We start from the raw sequence: 23,674 nt of genomic DNA on the forward strand, positions 1-23,674 counted from the left end.
TCTTTGACTGTTTTCAAAACTCAAAATATTTGCTAAGGTGAGAAAAGATTTATTTAATTTAGATAGAGAATAGTATGATTTAAGGAGAAAATGATGAAGAAAGCTGTGTTTTTAAAATGTGGTTTTGTCTCTAGTGATATAGTAATAGAATTAGTTTCATAGGTTGTTTGGGGTCATATTTAGAAGGCATTTTAGTGTCTTTGATGTTATTTTTCCCTTTTTAAATGGAAAGCGTTCCTCATGGGGCCCTGAGCAGTTCTTAGCCATGTTATTTAATAGGAAGTGGATAACATGGCTAAGAGCATTTGCTGGAAAATGCATGAATATCGCTGACTTTTCTGTGATGTTATGTTTACCTTTTTAAATGGAAAGTGTTCCTCTTGGGGCAAGTGTCTTGTAAATACGCTCCCACTTGCGCTTGGCAAATCTAGATTTTGATTATGGGAGTTACCTAGCCATGTTAATAGTGTCCCAAAAATGGTGCTAGGGCATTCCAGAAAACACTTTCATGTGTCTCAAGGACATTTTTAGTCATTTCTTTATGAATGCAGGTATACAATTGATTTATATGCTGTGTTTAAAAACGAATTTTGAAATCAAATAAATTTCAGGATATGCACTGTTAGAGCTTCATAGGTTGTTTGGGGTCATATTTAGAAGGCATTTTAGTGTTTTTGATGTTATTTTTCCCTTTGTAAATGGAAAGCGTTCCTCATGGGGCCCTGAGCACTTCTTAGCCATGTTATGCAATGGGAGGTGGATAACATGGCTATGAGCATTTGCTTCAAAGGTTGTTTGGGGTTATACACCATTTTTGGGAAATTATTAACATGCCTATCTAACTCCCATAATCAAAATCTAAATTTGCCAACCGCAGGTGGGTGCGTATTTACAATAAATTTGCACCATGAAGAACGTAAAATAGCATACTAGACACTCAAATGCTATGTTAAATAATTAGTACGGCATTAAGTTTTAGATGACTGTTATTTATTTACTGTTTGGTAATAGTGGTTAATAACATTTTATATTATATTTTTCCACAGATTCAACTGCAGATTCTTTCATAGTTTGTAAAATGCCTTCGAAAAGTAGAGTAAGAAAGGCTAGAAAACGTCAAAGACAGCAGGATGATGTTTTATTGCAGCAGTCCTCTTCCCCAAATACTTGTCAAAACACCAAGAAAGGTCCGGGTAAGAGCACGAAATCATTCTTAAGAAATATTTGTAGTAAAAAAAGTTTTGCTCAAAAAAATGTTTCAGTTCACAAAAAGAAAAGTAATTTAAATGGAAAGGAGAGACCCATCACAAATGTTACTGGTAGAGGAAGAGATAACTCTGTGCATGATAGTAGAAGGAAACAACAGTTTAGGGACATTCGAAATCGAATGTTCCGTAATAGGATATTAGTTAATTTATTGAAAAATATTAAAAAGAAAGGCCAGCAGAAAGCGGCATTTTATAAGAAGAAGAAAAATGTAGAGAAAATTATTGATCATGCTTTTGAAATTAAGCGAAAGTTGTTTATTTTGGTAATCAATAGAATTAGGAAACTAAGCAAGGTAATTTCTGATTTCAAAACAAAAAGTAGATGGAAGAGAGTAGTAAATCGTACTAACTTTTGTGAAGTTTTTTCCGGAGAATGGATGCATAGTTCAAGTTCTGAGGCATTTTTTAATGAGGAGACTTATTTTCAGGATAATGATTTGGTGCATGCAGTTGACATCAGTGGTCGAGCTTATGAAGTGAAGGATGGTTGTCCAGTTGAAAAAGAACAACTTGTGACAACAGAGACAGAAGAGGCGCTAAGTGATGAGGTTTTAGGAAGACGTCCTAAGGGTCCTGTGTACATTTGGAAGTGTAGTTCTATTTGCAGTGTGCGACAGGTTTCCATCAATTTTCTTTGTGATTTTATACGGACATTTAATAAGAAAAGTTTGAAGCAGAAAATTAAGTTGTTGCAAGATTTAGATCCTTGCAGAGTGAGACAAATGACAGGTTTGCGTGGTCATTCACTGGCTTGTCTTTCTAGGAGAGTATGCCAGAGTGTTTTTCATCATTTCAGGATGCTAGCAGTGCATCATAATAAAGTGAGAAAATTAGTGAGAATGTTGTATTATGCTAAGAGTCCAGCAATTATGCTTAAACAATTATGTGCTGCTCTTTTGCATGGTTCTGAAATAGATGTGAAGAATATTTGTGAAGAAATTGAGTTTTGTTACTTTGGTAGTAAAGATGAGAATGTTCAAATTGACCCAGAAGTAGAGGGTAATGTGGAAGATAATGTACAGGTTTCCAGTACTGATAATTTTCAGAAGGAAATTGCCACGTTTCAGATGAAATCAAGTGAGAGGCCTAATTTCACTTGTGTATGTTGTCGACGCACTTATTATAAGAATCAGACTAAGGTAGTGGATTTATATGCAAAAAGTGAAAGGGAAAATAATAGTGAATGGAAGGATTTTGCCACATACTTGATGGTAGAAAATTATTTTGATTTGGGATTGGATCAACGTGTGTGTACTTATTGTTGTAATAAATTAAACCAAAACCAGATGCCTGCTAGGGCAGTTCATAATAATCTGGAATTGGTTGAGATTCCTTCTGAATTGAAGGATTTAAATACTTATGAATCTATTTTGATTCAAAGTATCCATCCCTTTCAGGCTATTGTAAGAATGGAGCCAAAGACAGGGAAGTTGCCTCCAGCAGATTTACAGAGAGGATTAAAGGGAAGAGTTGTTTATTTGCCTCTAGATTTGAACAAAAACATTAACACAATTGGAATAGAAGAAGTGGAAGAGGAACCTCTGGTTATCTTGGTTAATGGGGTTCCGACAAAGAATAAGAAAATATGGCAAGATTTAGTGGATGTTAGGAAAGTCAAAAAGGCAACAGTGTATTTGAAGAAAAATAATAAGTACTATAAGAATGTATATGTTGCAGAAGAGGAAGTAAGTGATGAAGAGGATAGCGATTTGTGTGCTGGCCAAATTGAGAAAGTAGAGGCCTCTAAAAGTGAAGAAATATATGAACATTATAGTGTTCATCCTTTGCATTCCAAGGAAGTCATGGGGAATGCTATTGAGTTGTTTCAAATGAAACAAGCCAAAGGGAGTCCCATTAGTGTTTGGGAGGAAAGTTTGGAAGCTCGGTGTTTCCCACAGCTATTTCCCACAGGTCAAGGAGGAAGATATGATGAGCGACCTCATCAAATTCCTGCGTCTGAATACCGGACTTTACGATTGTATGCAGCAGATCCTAGGTTTCGGCAATGCATTCCCTATTTGTTTCATCTCCTGTTTGAAAGCGATCTGTCTGGACTGTCATATGCAGTGAACCACATCTTAAAAAGTGGTATACAGATGCGAAACATCTCGGCAAGTGACTTTATGGATAAAGTCAATGTCCAAGACAGTATTTTGGATTCTCACTTAATTAATCTCATGGCGTGTCAGCGTGGTACTAATGAGTACTGGTACCGTCGTCATGGTGATTTAAAATGTATGCTGAGGAACTTAGGAACTCCAACATGGTTCCTCACTCTGAGCTGTGCCGAGTATGGCTGGGAAGACTTACTTGAATTTCTACAAGAGGCAAATGGAAATATTGAAAACATTGAATTCAAGACACCTGGAGAACTGTGTTCTTTGGATCCAGTGAATGTATGCAGGTACTTCAATCATAGATTTGAAGCTATGATGTCTTTCATCACAAATAAAAAGAATCCACCTCTTGGAGAGGTGTTGGATTTCTTCTGGAGAAAGGAGTACCAAGCAAGAGGTGCCCCTCATATACATATGTTGTTGTGGATCAAGGATGCACCTAAATTTGGAACAGATCCGGATGACTTAGTGATGAATTTCATCGAACAGTATTCTACGTGTGCTGTTCCAAACGCAACGGAGAAGAAAAGTCTAAGAGAACAAGTTCTACGTTTCCAAAGCCATCGTTGTGGAAAGTACTGTCGTCGTAAATTCAGAAACAAGGACAAGTTCTACACCAAATGTCGTTTCAACTTTCCACGACCGGTGATTTCTAAAGGAAGAGTGAACAGTTTGATGTCTTCGCTGCGACATAATGTGACGAGGAAATCACCCAAGAATACATACAATTTGAAAAGGAACGAAGAGTGCAAGTACATCAATGACTACAACCCAGTGATTTTGTCCATGTGGAATGCTAACATGGATATACAGTTTGTGGCTGACAACTGTATGGCTGTGGCTCGGTATGTGACATCTTACATCACCAAAAAAGAAAAGACCGAACTGAAGGATATGTGGGAGGATATTTCTCATGAAAAGAGCCTCAGCAAGAAGTTGTACAGTTTCAGTCTGAAGATGTTGTTGCATCGAGAAATCGGAGCTTACGAATGTTCTGACCGGTTGTCTTCAGCAAGTCTCTATGCCAAATCCAGGAGTCTAGTTTGGGCGAGTCTTGGTCTTGCTGCAACGCGAAATCGAGTTCTAAAACCTGTCCGGGAAATTGAGTATTTGGCAGAAAAGGAACCAAACAGTACCGACATTTTGAAGACCAACATGTTGGATACATATTATCCAAATCGAAGCAGTCACCTTGAGAATGTTTGTCTATATGAGGTTCTCCAAAATTATATATTCAAGAGGAACATCAAAGAAGATATTGAGAAAGGAGTGTATGCTGTAATTGGAAGTGAGGGATGCCTGGTCAAGCAAAGAAAATGCCAATTAGTAAACCATCGAAAATTGAGTGGTGAATCTCCAGAAAAAAAGGAGTTTTTTTATTTAGCACTTTTGCAACTTTTCAAGCCTTGGCGTGCAGAAGAGGAACTGCTTGGAGATTTCCTCTGTTACGAAGACTCTTTCAATGCAGCCAAGGAGTCCATAGAATGTCCTGCTTTTTCTAAATATCAAGAAATGCTAACTTTGGAAATTGAGCAGGAAGCAACGATTGCAGCCGAGATTGCCAGAGACAGTTCTCAGGACAGTCAGAGTTCTGTTTCATTGAGTCAAGATCCACTTGGAGGACCTTTTATCGAAAATGAAGCTGCCACTGCTATGAATGAAGTGGAAAGAGCCATGGCACATGCTCAGGAGGATTCAGTTAACTTAGAAGACTTGGAAAAACAACTCAACGTTGAGCAGAGGAAAATATATGATGAAGTTACCACGGAAATTGAGCACGGATTAAGTCATGAGAAGAACAAGTGCTCATGTACATCGTTGAAGCCTGTCCGACTGTACGTGAGTGGAGAAGCGGGAACTGGAAAAAGTTTCCTCATTAAAGCAATCTCTTGTTATTTGAAGGAAAGGACTGAGTCATCGCTGTCTTGTGTTGTCACCGCTCCTACTGGACTGGCAGCACATAACATTAAAGGTATTACTTTGCATCGTCTACTGATGCTGCCGGTGGAGCATGACAACAAATTACAATACAACAAGTTATCTGGAGATGCTTGCTGTGAAGTTTCAAGAGTCTTGAGGAAAATGAAACTACTTATCATTGACGAAGTAAGCATGGTTTCCAATGTCATGCTTGCCTTTGTGCATTTGAGAATGCAAGAACTACTTAAAACTGAATATGATGTGTTATTTGGTGGGAAACACATCATTGTTTTCGGAGATCTTCTGCAGCTGACACCAGTAAAAGGTCAACCTGTGTTCAAAATACTCACGCATGAAGATACCAGGAAGTGCCTAGGGAGCATTGGCAACGTCAATATATGGTTAAACTTCAATTATGCAGAACTGCATCAAAATATGCGTCAGGCAAAGGATGAAGATTACAAGAATATTCTACAAGATATTAGAATTGGAAAAGTGACTGAGCATGGGAAAGAAGCTTTAAATGCACGATTACTGTCAAATTTATATCCCAAACAAGAGATTGTGCCTGAGAATATTTTTCAGAAAATTACTGAGAAGAAATCCGGGATATGTCTCATGCCAACTCTTGCAGAATGTGCCATCTTCAACAACAAAATGTTGAATTTAGAAAAGCAAGAGATTGTGAAACTTGAAGCTATCGACAAATTAGAGCATATGGGATCAACAATTATTTTGTCAGACAATTTGAAATCAAAATTGGATTCATTAGAGAAGACTATATCTAAAACAGCGGGTTTTGAAAAGACTTTGAATGTGTGTTTAAATTGCCGAATTATTTTGAGAAGGAATTTACATGTAGAAAGAGGTCTGGTAAATGGATCAATGGGTAATGTTGTTGATTTTGAGAAATACAGAAATAGAGATGGAATAGAATTTTTAAGAATTAAATTTGATGGCATTGAGGAAGTACAGCAAATTGGTCGTTGTTCTGCTAGGTTTTTGCTTGTTAAAGATTTATATGTTCGCCGTAAACAGTTTCCTGTTTGCTTGGCATATGCGGTGACAATCCATAAATCGCAAGGTTTAAGTGTAGACTGTGCATTGGTGAATATTGGCAGTTCTGTGTTCAAGGAGGGTATGGCATATGTGGCATTGTCACGAGTTAGAACTTTATCGGGATTGTACTTGATTGACTGTGATGTCACAAACATTTGTGCGGATCTAGATTGTGTTAAGGAATACAATAGGTTAAGAAGAGAGTATGCGCCACATTTGCCTCAATATCCTTTGTTTGAGAAACGTGTGGTAGGCCGCAAACGTAGAAATAGCAGTAATAGTAGGGAGGTTGTTGCAAAAAGACTAAAAGTCAATGAACCGAAAATTGTTAGCAGAAAGAAAGTGGATTCTGTTGAAGATGTTGTCGGTTTTCAATTTGAAAACAGTTCTGGTGTCAACTGCTATGCAAATGTAGTGGTTAATGTTCTCTTTTCACTAGAGAGTTTAAAAGAACAGATTCTGTTGAATTCTGAACAAATTTTATGCTGTTTGTTGAATTCTGTTTTCGAGAAATGTAGCACTGATCGAACAAAAGTAGAAAGTGTGTCTGAAGTTCGTTATCTGTTAGATGAATGTTCAGGTCAAACAGACTTCTCTGAAAATAATCAGCAAGATTGTCAGGAGTTTTTAATGTATATGCTTGATATATTGCAAGTTGAGGGTGTAGATGTAGATCACCTGTTTGGGCTTTCTTATCAATGGCAGCATGACTGCGAGAATTGTATGGTATCAAGTACTACTAGTGTAGACTCAGAAAGATTTATATATTTAACTTTGCCAGACAGTAAATCAGTCTCCTTTAATAAGCTAGTAAATGCAGCGGATCACAACATGGAGTGTAGCCAATGTAAATCTGAAATGATGTCAACATTACTTATACGTAGTTTTGGACAGTATGTCATTTTAATGATCCAACGATGTAGGCCTGATGGATCAAAATTGTCAACTTTAATAAAAAATGTTGTGGCTTCTCAGCTTTCAATATCAGGAAGGACTTTTGTAACTGTAGCAATTATCTATCACGATGGTCCTTCAACAACATCAGGACATTATACAGCTTATTTAAAGTCTCGAAACGGCTGGTCATTCTGCAATGATTCTGTTGTAAGTTTCAAAAAAAAATTGCCGTTTGACCTTAAAAATTCTTACCTGGTGTTTTTAAAACCAAAATTTTAAAGAAAGAATCTCGAGATTTCCTGTGAAGAATTGGAAAAGGTTCATCAAGTTGAGGGAATGTAAGTCTGCAATGCTGTCTAGATTATTGGTCCAAAACTTTTAATTATAATGTTATTTTGTAAAATCCGACTATATAAACCTGATGCAAGTAAGTCTGCTTCATAGTAAGCAGTATCAGTGTCATAGGAAAAGGAGAACATGAGTGACAAAGAAGAGTAAGATATTAGTAGTCCAGGATTGTGAAAATAATCTCAAATGTTTTCTTTTTGCAAGTTGCGAAAATAGAAAATGTCGGGATTTGATTGGAAGAATTACAAGACTTGCGAATCGCGGCAACATGATTTGGCCTAGTGGAAACATGTGATAGAATGAGAGAAGTCTTTTTTTCTATGTAACATATTTTTCGTATCGATGGAGGTTTTCTTTCAGAAAGTGGCGGGCTGAAAATATTAATAGCACAACAGAGTGGATGCTGTTCATAGGAGATCCTTTGACGTCATTGAAAGTAAGTTAATTTTAAGGAGTTTTGAAATCAGATTTCTTAGGTTGTATGGGTTTTTTAAACACAGTCATTTTGATTGTGTTTTTTTTTCCCCGCTGTTACATGATGAATATCTTCAAGTCACTGATTTAAGTGAAATTTGATACATTCTGAGAACAGCAAAAATAAACCATTTAACATGTATAATTAATGTTCTTCTGTTTGTACTTATGATATACATTTAGAAATGTGAGGTAGATATGGAAAAACTGATTCTTTTGTAAGTGTCAATTTTAATGCTTATAGTGCTGTATTTCCGGGTACTGTTTTTTTTAAAAGGAATAGGCCTCACCTCAAAGAAAGCTCTTCAAAGCAGACATCTTATTTGCATCCTAAAACTATCATTTAAAATATTAGAGACAATTTTATGATGGCTTTACATCTTCAACATCAAGATACAGTTTTTTGTAAAATATATATATTTAGGATTGTGTAGGGGACGTAGAGAAGCAGAGACTTCTGTAAATGTCAAAGTTGTTGATAAACTGTTTGTTCTTGAACCTTTTCCCTTGTCTTTTCTAATTTTTAAGTACATGTTTTAATATTTTTGGAAATGTTTGTTCTCTGTTTTACAGATTGAAAGTATGAAAAAATATTTTAAAAAGGTAACAAGAATTATAAGGTAAATGTTTTCTACTCTTTTTACCCGCAATGCACTGCTGATGATGTCACTGACACTATCTCTCATTTACTCTCTATAGCTGTCTTTCTTTTTACATTATTCTCTGTTTACTTCCCTTATACTAACTCTTCTTTTTTTTTAAAAAATATTTTTTTTAGTTCGCTTAAAGTTCGCGAACCGGTCAGCGAACTTGAAGCGAACCAAAAGAAATAGAGTTTGCCAGAGTGATAAACATTCTAGCAATTTTATTTGAAAGGGGAGGTAGTTCTGAAAAGAACTTTTTTTTTTTGTTTTTGTTGTTTTATATATTTTTTTTTTCTGAACATTTTTTGATTTTTTTGTATTTTTAGAACAGTTTTATGTTTTTTTTGTGTTTTTTATGGAGGGGAAACAACAAAAAAACAGGCATTGAAAACGGCTCAACAGGAGCAAAAAAAAAATTACTTCTTGGGTGCATTAGGGCACTTATGGTTTTCGAACACCATATTAATCAAATTGATGCTCATGTTCCCATACGACAACATTGCACCGCAATATATACAAGTCAACCTCATATGTTGGAAATTTGGTTGAATATTTGGCACAGTTTCCTGTGTCTGTCTTCCTGACAAAGACATTGATGAGGTAGATCTGGCCACAGGAGTTGTCGGGGGATTGTCTTGTAGGTCCCTTAACTCAGCCCGGCTGTAGTTCAAGGGATGCCACCTGGTCATATGTCGATGCATATTATAGTTGCCCATACTATATTTCTTCTCTGTGCCTCTTGACAATCTGTAATCACAGATGAGGCAGGTGACATATTTCGCATTCACCTTCTTCTCCCCTGGAGGGATGGAAAAAAACTGCCAGATGAAACTAGTTTTTCTCTTTGAAACACGGGGCAACTCTGGGATAAATTGTTGTTGATGTGGATCCTCTTCTTCTTCTTCCTCCTCTTCCTGCTCTCTGTTGGAGGTAAATTGACTTGGTGGTCCTGTCTTCTTATGAGGAGGTGGAGGTGGTGGTGGGGGTGTACCAGCTGCAGCAAGAATGGAAGCCATTGTTGAACTTCACGTAAATGGTCTTTCTCTCACCAAGATGAAAGTCAGAGTGAGGAAAGAAGGAGGGGTTTACATGATTTGGGAAAAGCAAAAGTTCTGAACCAATGAAAAGTGTTATTTTTAGGTCACATGACCTAGTATTACATCATTAGGAAACCAAAAGTGAAATGAACTAATGAAAAGTGTTATTATCGAGTCACATGACCTGCTGTCTTTACGTTTCGCGCTTTGCGCCACTATCCAATCCGCTTCCGGGTCCCCTAACTTGGCGCGTCGGATAACGTATTACGCGACAACGCAAAACGTCATGATAACGTAACAGTTACGCTTAAGGAACGATTACCGGCTCGCGCACCAAGTCGCGGCTTTGAATTCAGCTAACGGGAAGCTGACCAGTTCGCGGACTAGGAGCGGAACACATTTTTTTTTTTTTAAAATGTATAAAAAACATGTACAATATATTTTATGATTTAAAGAAGAATACATTTTACAGATACAAATATTAGCTTTCAAAAAACCATTGAAATTCAATGAAAAAACCATAGGTTATAGTCCATATATAGTTAGGAATTAGCATTTACAAAACCTTATTTTACTCGCATAAAACCATTGAAATTCCATATATAGTTAGATACGCTAACTATATATCGCGCACCCGCAATCCACTGCTGATGATGTCACATATTACATCATTCATGACATGGTCAGTGACATCACTGATGACATCACTGATCACAACATCCAGTGACTGTATGTTTCTGTAAAGTTAAAATATGTCTTACATATTGAAGAATGAGTGGATGTATAAATGTCTGGATGAAGGATTTAGTAGGTGCATGACTGATTGTATGAGGGAGTGATTAAATGTGTTTCACTGAGTGCATGGGTTAGTGAATAAACTATATTAGTTTGTACATCATTATATCTGTTGTTCTGTAAACTGCTGCATGTGTTGATCAGTAGCTATATGAATAACTTTATGGGTTATTGATTGGTTGCTCAAGTATTTGTATGGGAGACTGAGTATATGTGTGAGTGGCTGGGAGGTGTGTGACTCTGTGCATAGATGTGTGAGCAGTTGATTCACTAGATGTATGGTTTCAAAAGTGCATGTGGAAACAGCTGTATGGGCGGTTGACTGTGTGCATGAGTGTATTGGTGAGTGAATGGATATCTCAGTGCTACATGTCAAAGTAAGTACATATGTAAAACACTGTACATGTGAGAGTTAACATATATAAATAACTGTGCATTAGAGCCAGTGAATGTGTGAATGGCTGTATGGATCATTGTGAACTTTTATTAGGGATTATATAAGAGAGTAAATATGTGTTAGAATATGCTTCAATAAGTAAGGTGTGTATAACTGTATAGTTGAGGAATTGGAGGTGTGATTGATTCTTTGCATGACTGTCTAGGTGTATGAGTAACTCCATGGATGAGTGACAATTTGTGAGTGTCTGTTTTCACTGAGTGTATCTAAGGATATATCAGAGTCTGTAGAGGTTCATCTTATTAACACATGAATGATGTCATCTGTGATGTTGTCAGTGATGTCATTTGAGTTGTCATCAGTGATGTCATCAGTGATGTCATTTGAGATGTCATCAGTGATGTCATTTGAGTTATCATCAGTGATGTCATCAGTGATGTCATTTGAGATGTCATCAGTGATGTCATTTGAGTTGTCATCAGTGATGTCATCAGTGATGTCACTGACCATGTCATGAATGATGTAATATGTGACATCATCAGCAGTGGATTGCGGGTGCGCGATATATAGTTAGCGCATCTAACTATATATGGAATTTCAATGGTTTTATGCGAGTAAAATAAGGTTTTGTAAATGCTAATTCCTAACTATATATGGACTATAACCTATGGTTTTTTCATTGAATATATATATATACATATATATACATATACATATATATATATATATATATATATATATATATATGTATATATATACATATATATATATATCCAACATTGAAAAAGAAAAAAAACTATATATATATATATATATATATATATATATATATATATATATATATATATATATATATATATATATATATATATTACAAAACGCAAAATCCCAAACTGTGGGTTTTAGGAAATGAGAGCACTCGAAGCCAATACGGCGTAGGTTCGCCAAGTCTTTTATTATTCAAAGACCTCCTCAGCAGTCAGTTTGCAAACGCGTTTCGGCGTTGCCGCCTTCGTCAGTGTAAACTGACATTATTTACACATTACATTTAAATCAAAGACCGTGATCATCATCAGTCACATGGTCTACCGTCATGAAAGTAAACATAGAAAACGGTACATAAGGCAATTCATTCATTGTTATTGCGGCGGCCATCTTTTAACGGATAGTTTACTATCTTACATATATACAATTGTGAGAGAAATAAGATAACTAATTCATTGTTAAGAAAAATCAAAACATGAAATCACATTTTATACAATATTGGTTCTCACTTGTTGACCATAGGTCTAGATGGTATTTATGCCGCAAGTACCTAAGTCTGCGATTTCCACTTATGATTTTTAGTGAAAATCACATCAGTTCACATAATTACAAGTTACCAAACTGGTGTTGCAGTTGAATTATTAGCAATTTAGCCCTGAATGGGCAATGGCATTGTTAACAGTCTAGCCCTGGATGGGCGTTTCTGTTCATGAGTAGCTAATATGTTTTACCCAATTCTTTACTGCACTGCATCAAAATTTACCAAATTAATTAAATAATACAAAAAACATTTGTGGTAACAGGTCACACTACTCTGTCTATGGAAGAAACTATGTACATGTCTATATTCCTGATTCTGTAGAAAGGAGGTAAGGAAAGAACAGGAGGAATGTTCAGATGTGAGTCCACATCTCTTCTTCATTATTCATCCCTCCCGGGGTCTTGGTCTGCAGCTGGATAATGAATCTTGATTCTAATGTTCTCAGTTTCCTTATCCAGTTGCCCCCTCTTTCTGTTCTGACTAGTTGGTCCAGAATTAAATAGGTCAATAGATTGCTATTGCTGTCATGCCTCTGCTCAAAATGGCGGGCTACTGGGTAGTTTGGATCCTTTGACGAGATGGCCCTCATATGTTCTAGGACCCTGAGTTTAGTTTGTTTCACTGTACTCCCTATATACCTCTTCCCACAGGGGCATGTTAGACAATAGACTGTGTAGTCAGAATTACAGTTCACCAGTTTAGTTATTCTGCCTTTCCTCTTTCTACCAGGAATATAGTATTCCTTGACTTTCTGAGAATTCTTACAGGCCTTGCACTTCATACAAGGAAAGAAGCCTGAAACAGTAACTTTTCTCTTTTTTCTTTTTTCATAGTGGCTATTTACAAGATGGTCTTTGAAAGACTTCCCCTTTCTGTAGGTAATCAGTGGATAGTCAGACAATGACTTCCCGATTATAGAATCAGATTTAAGAATCTTCCAGTTCTTGCGCATTATATTGAAGATTTCTGGAGATTTCTCAGAGAAGTCAGTGATTAGTCTAATCTTGTTATCTAAGGGCCTGACTTTGTCAGTCAATAGGTCTTTTCTTTCCACCAAATTGCTTCTCACTTCAGCTTGTTTGAGAATCCCCTTTCCATAGCCTCTTTGAGAGAATCTGGTTTTGGACTGTTCCCTGGAATTTACAAACTCTTTTGCGGTCGAGCAGTTGCGTTTAATTCGCAAAAACTCTCCCAAAGGGATATTGTTGACAACGCTACGGGGATGGTAACTTCCTGAGTGTAATATAGTATTACCCGCCGTAGGTTTTCTGTAAACAGCGGTTTGTATTTTATTGTCTTCCACAAAGACCAGAAGGTCTAGGTAGAAAACCTCACTCTGACTCATGTTGCTGGTAAAGCTGAGATTTAAGTTGTTCCTGTTCAAATCTGAGATGTATTTCTCAGCCTCGTTCTGTGAGCCCCGCCACACCAAAAACAAGTCATCGATGTAGCGGGTCCACAGGACAATGTTGTCCATCCACCTTTCGTTGTCCCCCGCCCAGGCCACGTGCTTCTCCCACCAGCCCACGAAAAGGTTCGCGTAGCTGGGGGCGAAGCACGTGCCCATCGCGGTCCCTTGCAGTTGTAAATACAGTTTACCTGCAAATAGGAAAATGTTATTTCTGAGAAAGAAGTCTGTGAGTTCCAATAACATCATGTTATGGCTACGATACTTGATAGGTCTTAATTCAAGGAAGTTTTTCATTGCCATGAGGCCATCTTCGTGTTTGATGGATGTGTATAAGCTGGCAATGTCCAAAGTTATAAGGATCATATCCTCTTCCCATACCACATCCAGTATAATTCTCAAGAAGTCCTTCGTATCCTTGAGATACGAGCTGAGATCCTTCACGAAAGGGGCAATGAAGCTATCGATGTAGCTTGATGTTTTTTCCAATAAGCTGTCTTTAGCAGACACGATAGGTCTGCCTGGAGGCCAAATTTTACTCTTGTGCACCTTTGGCAGGTGATAGAATGTCGCAATCTGTGGGAAATCGCACTTCAAATTTTTCCAGTCTTTGAAATCAAGGATACCTTTGTCCTTCCAATTGTCAATTAGGTCATTAAATGCTTTGATACTTTCAGTATATTTTGTTCGTTTTATCTCCACATAGTGTTCCTTATTGTTTAGTTGGGATAGGGCCTCGTCCTCATATTGTCCTCGTTTCAAAATGACAATATTACCCCCTTTATCACTGGGTTTTATAATTATGTTGTCCTCCTCTTTAAGGTTCTGAATCACCGCCCATTCCTCTTTGCTCAGATTTTTCTTGCTGGAGTTAAAACTTTCCATTTGGAGATACTTTAATTCCTCAATGACAATTTCCTGGAAAGTGTCTATTCCATCATGCGGTGTTCTTGGATTCGTCTTTGATTTGATAGTCATTCCACTTTTGCAACCGTGTTGAATGATACCACAGTCCTCCAAAGCCTGTGTAGGTTGAGTCTCCAATCTTGGGAATGACTTGTTCCAATCAGTGTTTGTGCTACCGCAATGGCCTCAAGATCTTTGCCTGTTATTATTGTTAAGGGATCTCTCCCTTCAATGTTAGTTCCATCAGCTGCTTTCGGGTTGAGAGTATGTAGTTTCTGCAGTTTTAATTTTCTGATAAATCTAAAAAGATCTATCCTTGTCTGCGTGTAATTGAATGCAGGAGTCGGACAAAAAGTGAGTCCAAGTTTCAACAGCGCTTCCTCTTTCGAGGTTAGTATTCGGTCCGTAAGATTAATTATTGTGTTTTCTGTCAGATTCATCATGGTCCTTTCCAGGTCCTCCCTCGGGTACTCCTTGTTACTACCGGAGTGGATCTTCCTTGGGCGCCCCCGCCTCCCCCTCCTCGTTTTCCTTTTGGTGTTTTTGGAGGGTGTGTAGTTGCTGCGCGTCGCTCTCTGAGTCCTCTGATGACTTCGTACTCCTCGAAAAAAGGATCGTCTTCAGTTAGGTCTTCTCTTGCTTCACCGCCCTCTGCACCTCTAGATTCCACAGTGCTTCTCGCCCTGACTGACTCGTCTTCTGAGATTTCAGACTCTTCAGTACTGACTGGGGTTCTATTCTTGAGCTTATCTTGTTGTAATTTCCTTCTGGGGGCGTCGTATTTTCGTGCAAATGTCAGTATTCTCCCATTTGCATATTCCATCTCCCTGTTCCAAAAATCAATTTAATATATGGTCCCCAGATAGAGGACGTATCAGATATAAAAAAAAAAAATATATATATATATATATATATATATATATATATATATATATATATATATATATATATATATATATATATATATATATATATATATATATATATATATATATATATATATATATATATATATATATATATATATATATATATATATATATATATATTACCTACTGGCGGTCGCCAGTAGGTATATATAGTTAGGATTTTTTCCCTATGGGATTTCTGAAAATTCTATGTCTAATAACTTTGGCGTATGTGGATGGAATTGGCTGAAATTGTCTGGAAAATGGCACATTTTGTTTCTGAGCAGCTCCTGGAAATTTGGGGGGTGTTCGGCAAGGGGGGGCTCAGATAAAAGGGGGGTCCCAAAACGCGTTTTTCCCATGTTAATTTCCATAGGGCGGTTGGCCTCACTTTTAGCCCGAACGGCTGAATGGATTTCCACCAAACTTGGCAAAATTGTAGGGACTGTTAGCCTGATGTGCCTTTGCTAGGTCTCAATATATGTGCTTCGGTGGATTTTGAGAAATTAACGTTTAAAACAAGATATATATCTGTAACAGCGCTCCGGGCTGCGATCCGGTTAGCGAACTTTTCGCGTATCGGAACTTTGCGAAGCGAAGCTGATTGGCTCTCCGGTGTCTGTCAACATTCTAAACAGTCTGGAGCGGCTGCCATCTTGTCTCTCGGTAGGATCGAGAGACAAGAGGAGGCCAAAACAAAGGGGGAAATTACCATAAGGGGGCATAGTAGATCCCCGTTGACCCCCTAGGTTTTATGTGGAGGTTTTAAAAGGGCCCAGGAGGGTAAAAAAAAAAATTTTTTTTTTTTGCGTGGTAAGCGCCAAGTTCGCGAACCGGAAAGCGTTCTGGGCAGCGTACTATAAGGATAAAAGAATGATAGACTTTTCTAATACTGTATGTTAATTATTTGTTGTTTTTCTTGGTTTTTTTTGTTTTCTTTATTTTATATATTTTTTTTATTTTGATTGTGTGTCATAATTCATTACACTTTTAACATTCAATAAACATATAAAAATAAATAATGTGTCAAACAATTTTTGAATTAAGAAATTAAAATGTATTTTTCATTTTGTTTTTCAAAATTTAAAAGAAAATCTAAAAAATCGTGATCATTTTTTTCTTCATTTTTTAGTAGAAAATCTACTGCATCTACGCATTGGACAAGTTCATTATTTATTGTGTCGTCGTAGAAATCCATGTCATCTTGTGTCTGAATTTTTTCTTCTGTTTCAGTTTTCATGTTGTTTTGTTGTTCTTCCATTTTCAATTCTGAAAAATGAATTTTTAAAAAATATATCAGTACAGAAAGGGCATTGTTGGGTTTCAGTACAGATTGGCAGTTTGGTTATTTATATAGTGTTTTTTTCACAAAGAAAGGTGTCGCCTGCAATTAAGGTCTATTGCAGGGGGCCCCCTCCTTGGGCCCCCATGGATGGTGTCAGGAGGTATAGGGGAGGGAGAAGGAGACGCTCCCTCAATTGCAAGGAGACCATTCACAGGCACTGAGGGGGCCCATTGTCCAGCATTTTTGCGCACCCACAGTTTTAACTTTTAGACCACAATCAATTCTCACACCTATGAAGGTGTGAGATATGCGTGTGGATTTAAAGTTAAAACTGTGGGGGCGTCAAAATGCTGGACAATGGGGCCCCCTCAGTGCCTGTGAATGGTCTCCTTGCAAGGGGCCACTTATGTAAATTGGAGGGGGCTTCGCACACGTTCCTTTTTAGCCTATGGTCTTGCAAATTCTTGGAATGGCTCTGCCATAACTAAAACAGAGTAGTCTATTTTTTTCTATAAGTATTACAGAGTGATAGAATATAATTCTCAGAAAATGTTTTTCTAATTAGGTTTCAGTACAGAACATACTTAAGTTTTATAAATAATATCTTACCTTTCAAATATAAGTTGAAGTTATCAGTTGATTTTTTGTTGTGCACTTCACGAAGTAGCAGTCAAAATGGCTGTGTTTCCTTCTCTTCCTTTATATATATTCAGGTATATAACCAATCAAATGTCAGGTAATAAAAGTAGAAAATGAAAGTAACATTTTCATTGGTTGTCAATTCCAACACTTCAGATGTGTTTTGTGAAGTAATTTACCTCATGGTACTTAGAGAGGTCTACAGGCTAAATGGCTAAATGAAATTTCAATCAAATTTGTGAAAATGAAAGGGATTGTTATGTAGTATGAGCTAATCTATATTTGGTGAGAGTGTCTCTAGTCGTTTTTCTGTAAATTACTTTCCCACCTTTTTTTAGGACCGCTTCCCGGAAAGCGGCTCGGTTAGCGAACCTTAAGCGTCACGGGAGTCCACCATTTTGTGTTTCGGTCGCATTAAGATACAAGATGGAGGGCAAATAATGTTTAGAATGGGTAGAAGGGGTCATGGTAGACTTATCTTGACCCCCTAGGTTTTCTGAGGGTGGCTGAGGAGGCTTATATGTGCGGAAAAAAAACATTTTTAAAAAAAATTCCGCGAGGTTAGCTTTCGGTTAGCGAACCGGATAGCGCCCCGGGGAGCGTATTTTGTGGAAAATTAGTGAAAAAATTAAAAAAAATAATAATTGTGAGTGATCAGATGAAGGGTAGCTCTGAGAAGAGCTTTTGGGTTTATGGTACATTTTGGTACTTATAAGTAGGTACCAATGCACAGTCTTAAATTCAGAATGAAAATTCTGTTGCCCTCATCTGAGAAGTGAACTCCATCTCCTCTGTAGATATCTTGCATGTAGTAACGCAAGTTATTGTTGTACAAGGAGCCCATTCCATGGTTTCTCATGAAAGCTGAAACAGATTTGTTTACATGCTTCCTCGCTTTCTCAATTTGTGGACAAAATTGGTTGGACCACCTCCATTTCTGTCTTTGGCATATATTGGAATATACCAAGGCAGTTTGAGGGAAAAGTGCCATTAATTGCTCAAAGGTGTCCTTTAAAAGCATTTCCAGACCTACCCCAGTCAAAGTGCCCAAATCATTACCTCCACAGTGCACAATTAACAGGTCAGGTTTTGGCAAATGCATAAAGGTTTTCACCAATGGTATCAATTGGTGACATTTTAATCCTCTTTGGCCCAACCACTTAATTTCCACATCTTGTAAATTGAGATTAGGTAAATTTCTGTTCTCAGCATACCTTTGAGCCCAGTGGATGTAACTATGTCCAACAATCCAGACATTAAACATGGTGGGAGAAGGTTGTGCTGCAGTCAGATGAAGTGTGGTAATGAAAGGGCAGTTGAAACAGTAGGAGTTTGTAAAGAAAAAAAACTGTGGATTTCCAATGCTAATGATTCCTTAGCAGTGATTGGTGCATTTCCATTTCTGAAAACAGAAAGTTAGGGTGCATGGATGTGTTCTTTGAAAGATGTAATTTGAATGGTCAAGGAAGAAACATTTAATGAAAGATTGCACTGGATACGCAGGTGCACTGAGAGTTCAGAGTTCAATTGAAACATTGTTGTGTGAATTTGCAAACATGAGAGGTCTTCCAGGAGGTGGTTGCTATGGAAAAAAGGCAGAGAGGGCAGAGGGGGGAAGTGTTTTGATTTGAAAAAAGTGAGGGAAGAGTTATGATTGGCTAATATGAGAGATATGTGAAATGAATATCTGTATTTCTGTGCTTTCAATAGCTGCAGCCTCTGGAGTGCATCCTTTTTCTTCTGCTGAAGACAATTTGGTGTATTTCTGAGACTGTTTTCAAAACTCAAAAAGTATTTGCTAAGGTGAGAAAAGATTTATTTAATTTAGATAGAGAATAGTATGATTTAAGGAGAAAATGATGAAGAAAGCTGTGTTTTTAAAATGTGGCTTTGTCTCTAGTGATATACAAATAGATTTTGTTTCTTTGAGAAATTGTAATTGCATATTCGGTGTAGCATTCTGGCATGCAGTAACACAAGTTATTGTTGTACATGGAGCCCATTCCATGGTCTCCTATGTAAGCTGAAACAGATATGTTGTTTTTAAAAACGATTTTTGAAATCAATTACATTTCTGGATATGTACTGCTAGAGCTTCATAGGTTGTTTTGGGTCATATTTATTAAGGCATTTGAGTGTCTTTGATGTTATTTTTTCCTTTTTAAATGGAAAGCATTCCTCATGGGGCAAGTGTCATGTAAATACGCTCCCACCTGCGCTTGGCAAATTTAGATTTTGATTATGGGAGTTACATAGCCATGTTAATAATGTCCAAAAAATGGTGATAGGGCATTCCAGAAAACGCTTTCATGTGTCTCAAGGACATTTTCAGTCATTTCCTCTTGAATGCAGGTATACAATTGATTTATATGCTGTGTTTAAAAACGATTTTTTGAAATCAATTACATTTCTGGATATGTACTGCTAGAGCTTCATAGGTTGTTTTGGGTCATATTTATAAGGCATATGAGTGTCTATGATGTTATTTTTCCTTTTTAAATGGAAAGCGTTCTTCATGGTGCAAGTTTCTTGTAAATACGCTCCCACCTGTGCTTGGCAAATTTAGATTTTGATTATGGGAGTTACATAGCCATGTTAATAATGTCCAAAAAATGGTGCTAGGGCATTCCAGAAAACGCTTTCAAGTGTCTCAAGGACATTTTCAGTCATTTCCTCTTGAATGCAGGTATACGATTGATTTATATGCTGTGTTTAAAAACGATTTTTTGAAATCAATTACATTTCTGGATATGTACTGTTAGAGCTTCATAGGTTGTTTTGGGTCATATTTATAAGGCATATGAGTGTCTATGATGTTATTTTTCCTTTTTAAATGGAAAGCGTTCTTCATGGTGCAAGTTTCTTGTAAATACGCTCCCACTTGCGCTTGGCAAATTTAGATTTTGATTATGGGAGTTACATAGGCATGTTAATAATGTCCCAAAAATGGTGTACGGGCATAATCAAAATTATCAATAAACATCTAAAATATATTTTGGGATTTAAAGAAGAATACATTTTACAGCTACAGATGTTAGCTTTTAAAAAACCAATTAAATTCACAGTAAAAACCATAGGTTATAGACCATATATTGTTAGGAATTTGCATTTACAAAACCTTGAAAATTCACTGAAAAAACCATAGGTTATAGACCATATATAGTTAGGGATTAGCATTTACAAAACCTTATTTTACTCGCATAAAACCATTGAAATTTCATATATAGTTAGTTGCGCTAACTATATATCGCGCACCCGCAATCCACTGCTGATGATGTCACATATTACATCATTCATGACATGGTCAGTGACATCACTGATGACAACACCCAGTGACTGTATGTTTCTGTAAAGTTAAAATATGTCTTACATATTGAAGAATGAGTGGATGTATAAGTGTCTGGATGAAGGATTTAGTAGGTGCATGACTGACTGTATGAGTGAGTGATTTAATGTGTCTCACTGAGTGCATGGGTTAGTGACTAAACTGTCTTAATTTGTGCATCATTATGTCTGTTGTTCTGTAAACTGCTGCATGTGTTGATCAGTAGCTATATGAGTAACTATATGGGTTATTGATTGGTTGCCCAAGTATTTGTATGGGAGACTGAGTGTGTGTGTGGGTGGCTGGGAGGTGTGTGACTCTGTGCATAGATGTGTGAGCAGTTGATTCACTAGATGCATGGGTTCAAAAGTGCATGTGGAAACAGCTGTATGGGTGGTTGACTGTCTGCATGAGTGTATTGGTGAGTGAATGGATATCTCAGTGCTAAATGTCAAAGTAAGTACATATGTAAAACACAGTACATGTGAGAGTTGACATCTATAAATAACTGTGCATAAGAGCCAGTGAATGTGTAAGTGGCTGTATGGATCATTGTGAACATGTATCAGGGATTGTATAAGAGAGTAAAGTAAATATGTGTTAGTATATGTTTGAATAAGTAAGGTGTGTATAACTGTATAGTTGAGAAAATGGAGGTGTGATTGATTTTTGGCATAACTGACTAGGTGTGTGAGTAACTCCATGGATGAGTGACAGTCTGTGACTGTCTGTTTACACTGATTGTATCTAAGGTTATATTAGAGTCTGAAGAGGTTCATGGTATTATCACATGAATGATATCATCAGTGATGTGATCAGTCATGTCAAATGAGATGTTATCAGTGATTTTATCAGTGATGTCATTTGAGATGTCATCAGTGATGTCATCAGTGATGTCACTAACCATGTCATGAATGATGTAATATGTGACATCATCAGCAGTGGATTGCGGGTGCGCGATATATAGTTAGCGCATCTAACTATATATGGAATTTCAATGGTTTTATGCGAGTAAAATAAGGTTTTGTAAATGCAAATCCCTAACTATATATGGCCTAAAACCAATGTTTTTTTCATTGAATTTTCAAGGTTTTGTAAATGCAAATTCCTAACTATATATCGACTATAACCTATGGTTTTTTCAGTGAATTTCAATAGTTTTTTAATAGCAAATATGAAAAGCTTTAAAATGTCAAGTACGTGATAGATAAAAACATTTTCGTATTTATGCACGCTGATGTGCTTTGAACGCTGCACCCCCCCTCCCCTCTTTTCTCTTAGTAGTACTCTCTCTTTGCAGATAGTGAACGGTAGTTAACGCAGACCTTTGCCCCCGTTGTAATCCGTCGTGCCTGCTTGTCTCTCCATTTGATTGATTGTTATCCAAGCATTTACTGTTTTAGAATTGGTTCTCTTTGGATCATTCTCTATTTACAAACAAGCACAAAGTCGCAATACTCTGTTTAGTCTTTGCAGATAGTGAAAAATCGTGTAAAAAAATAAAAGTAATCGAGCAAAATCAGTAGGCCACTAATTGGATCTCTTTTTGACCTCGCTAAAATAGAAATATTAGGAACAATCCTTCATGAGAAATATGAAAATAGTGAGATTAACTAAGCTCCACACCATGAGGGCTGCAAGACAGCTCGACTCCGTCACCCACCCCGCCCAAAATAACGACAAACCCTATGCAAATATTAAAAATATAGACAACACACCAGCAAAGAAACAGGGTAAAACATTTTATTAAATAACTATTTACATAACTATTTTATACTTTTTATTGCCCGATCCGGCTAGCTCAATCGATCTAGCATGAAACTCATGCACTCTGATAGCAAGCGTTGCTACTGATGCTATGCAGACCAAAACTGGTTTTCAGTTTGTACATTTTTCTAGATTTTTCCATCCAAGGTTGGTTGACTTTGTAGAACGATGGCTTCAGATTTTCAACATACGGTGTGGTGGCGCGGACTGGGAGGGGGCGCTTCGCTCCTGCCCCCTCCCCAAGTAAGATTTTCATACGGGAAAGTACGTTAATGGTTTTGGTCCCTGAGTTGCTTCAATGTCACTGCCATTCTCAAATGGCATAAGTTCTGGATGTTGGGTGCCATAGTTCAGAGTTCTGAGCAGCGCTTGTAACACTGTCTGAAGCTTATTTCCACCTACTGCAGCTTCACTATTCTCAAAGTAAGTGAGTGTCGTTTGTGGACCTGACTGCATTTGAAAACAATGTGATATGGTACCTCCCTAAACCGCTTGACGGAGGCCCCCGAGGGGCGGTGTGATGGCACGGACTCGGAGAAGACGCTTGGCTCCGACCCCCTCCCCAAGTCTTATAGCACTGGTGTAGCCTGAGATCGCCCCCGACATAGGCGGCCGGCTCCCGGGGTCCGGCGGAACTTTTTGCCTTTTGATGACTCTTCTATTCTGGACCTTGTCCCACAATCCGTTTGACCTGAAGACACGCTGTAGTGGGGCGCCCCTTTACCGTTTTAGTTGCCATTCCGCTCGCTTTTGCTACACTGTGCCTCTTCCGCCATTCAGCTGTTTACCGCCCGCTCTTGCGACTACAGCGTCTCGCTCACCATGTAGTTGAGTTGCTCCCGCTCTTGCGATGCAACGATAAGCTACTGCCACAGGACTCTCAAAATGGCGGCCGGCTCTTCAGATTTGGGCGTGGTCCACTAAAATGGCCCTGGGACACCTTGGAACTCGGACGCTTCCCTGATAGGGCTTGGGTCCCATTCTCGAAAGCGTTCCCTCAGCCGTGAAGATTCTACAAAAGTCTTGGGGGCCCCCGACTCCCGCAGGCTTCTGGTGGGGAGCGGCTGCCATGTTTGCTCGTGGAATGGCCACGACGGACCTACGAGATGGTAGTGCTCTCATGCTGACGCCAGCTTTAGTCTGAAACATCCAGAAACACTGTAGACTACCAATT

Source organism: Lissotriton vulgaris, chromosome 4_1, assembly GCF_964263255.1.
Source record: "Lissotriton vulgaris chromosome 4_1, aLisVul1.2, whole genome shotgun sequence".
Taxonomy (NCBI): domain Eukaryota; kingdom Metazoa; phylum Chordata; class Amphibia; order Caudata; family Salamandridae; genus Lissotriton; species Lissotriton vulgaris.